This window comes from Ursus arctos, unplaced genomic scaffold (genome assembly GCF_023065955.2).
Source record: "Ursus arctos isolate Adak ecotype North America unplaced genomic scaffold, UrsArc2.0 scaffold_4, whole genome shotgun sequence".
In the NCBI taxonomy this organism is placed as follows: Eukaryota; Metazoa; Chordata; class Mammalia; order Carnivora; family Ursidae; genus Ursus; species Ursus arctos.
The window spans coordinates 4,664,482-4,666,839 of record NW_026623056.1 but is presented as its reverse complement, the minus strand read 5'-3'; positions in this window follow the sequence as shown (position 1 = coordinate 4,666,839).

The window sequence follows — 2,358 nt, the reverse complement described above, 5'->3', positions numbered from 1 at the left end:
GTTTTTAGGTGCTAACTAACTCTAGGGGAAAAAAGTTATTCAGGAAAGGAAATCATAATATATTACCTGGCTCTGCTGTGAATAAAACTGATATAGTCATAGTAATGTAAATCCTCTATAAATAACCAAAATTGTGAAACTGTGATATGACTATATCGAGAGGAAGGAGGAGAGGTAGTGTGTGTGTGTGTAAGGGAGTTGAACTTTTATCTTCCATAGTAAGAATTCCTTAGATAATACATAAAACTCGGAAACTTCAGAATTCGTATGAATTACCTTATTTAGAATTATGGAAGTAAATGTGGGAAGAAACAGCTAAAAAAGTTGAAGGTGGTTGCTCCTGGGAAGTGGGAATCTAAAGTGTGGAGGTGGGGTGAAGGACTTTTATTTTCATTTCTATTTGACGTTTCAAATTATGTAACTATGTACATTTATAAATTAAGATATTTTTCATTAAAAACTTGTCACATTTCAGGGGTGCCTGGGTGGCTCAGTTGGTTGAGAGTCTGATTTCAGCTCAGGTCATGATCTTGGGGTCCTGGGACAGAGCCCCACATTGACCTCCCCGCTCAGCAGGGGGTCAGCTTGTCCCTTTCCCTCTGCCCCTTCCCGCCCCCCCATGCTCTCTCTCTCTCTCTCAAATACATAAATCAAATCTGTAAAAAAAAAAAAAAAAATTAAAAACATAAAAAAAAGCTTGTCACATTTCTATTTCAAATAATTCTACTGCCAAGAAATTAATCTCAGTCATGATTTGGAATCCTCCTCTCCTTAAGGTCATTCAAGAGTCCCAGATGGTCTCATGTATTCTAAAACAAATGGGGCAGGTCCTCTAGTCTCTAGTGTAAGAGGTTCCTATGCAATGTCCAAGCCCATAATCTCTTCAGTTCTTGGTCCAAACTTGGGCAGAGGAGTCTTTCACTGCTGCCTTCAAATCTTAGCATCTCCCTACACTTGTCATCAGAAAGGTCTTGTCACCTCTCGGGGCCCTATGTGGAGTGGGACTCCATTGCCCCTGCTCATAGAACCTGAAAACATAGGCACTGGCTCCTTCTCCACTTTCTTCTTTCCTTTCCTTCTCTTCTTAATGAACTTTTAGAAACTCAGATCCTGTTTCTCTTAACTGTAAAAGGGGGCAGTGGGGCGGGGGGGGGGGGGGAGTCGTGGTGGAGGGGAGAAGATACCAAGCAGCATCTGCCTTAGTCCCTCTCCCATAATCTTTGATTCCAACAATTGACAATTTTGCAATCCTATGTGAAGTTTTGCATACAGATAGCTTCGGGGCTAGATCTCACCGCTTCTCACTTGGCCCCTCCTCCATTTGCCCACCAAGCAACTAACTTCTGCAGCTGCAACTGAGAGGAGCTTCCTGCTAGTCCTTTTTCTTTTCTTTTTTTTTAACTCAAGGTGTAACATTTGTAATATTTTACTTTGGTTGTACTTGTGTAATCTGTGTATTGTTTCAATTTTTATTGTAATTTTGTTTCTCTCCCATCATAAGCACCAGTTCCCCTACTCCCCAAAGGAGTGTGATAAATGGGTCCTTTGCCTCATCAAGAATCAGTTCTAAGGTAGCAATTTCCAAAGGGGTATGTGCACATCCCAGGGGTACACATGGAGATCATTCGGGTGTGGGAAGAAGATACTGAGACTTCTATTCGTATGTTTGCTTTCTATTTTTGCATGTTTTCTAATGTACATAAAGTAAACTTCTTTATTTTTTTAAGCCTTTATTTATTTATTTATTATTTATTTATTTGACAGAGATATAGAGAGAGCCAGAGAGCACAAGCGCAGGGGCGGGAGGGGGGGCAATGGCAGAGGGAGAGGGAGAGCAGACTCCCCGCTGAGCAGGGAGCCCAATGCGGGGCTTGATCCCAGGACCCCAGGATCATGACCTGAGCTGAAGGCGGACACTTAATCGACTGAGCCACCCAGGCGCCCCGTAAAGTAAACTTCTAACAAAAAATGTACATTTTGGGGGGTGCAGTCTCAAACACTTTTTCATTGATGAATTGTTGTTATTGATGTTTCAAGATTTTATTTATTTACTTCATAGAGAAAGAGAGAAAGAGCACAGTGGGAGAAGCAGACCCCCGCTGAGCAGGGAGCCCAGGGCAGGGTTCGATTCTAGGACCTGGGATCATGACCTGAGTCAAAGGCAAATGCCTAACCAGCAGAGCCACCCAGGTGCCCCTTCACTAATGAATTGTGTGATCTAAGATATTTGAGAGTTACGTTCTAGGCCAACACTGTCCAGTAGAAATGTAATGTGAACCACAAATGTGAGCCCCCTATGTAACTTTAAGTATTCCATAGCCACAATTTTTAAAAGTAAAAAGTATTTTACTTTTTACG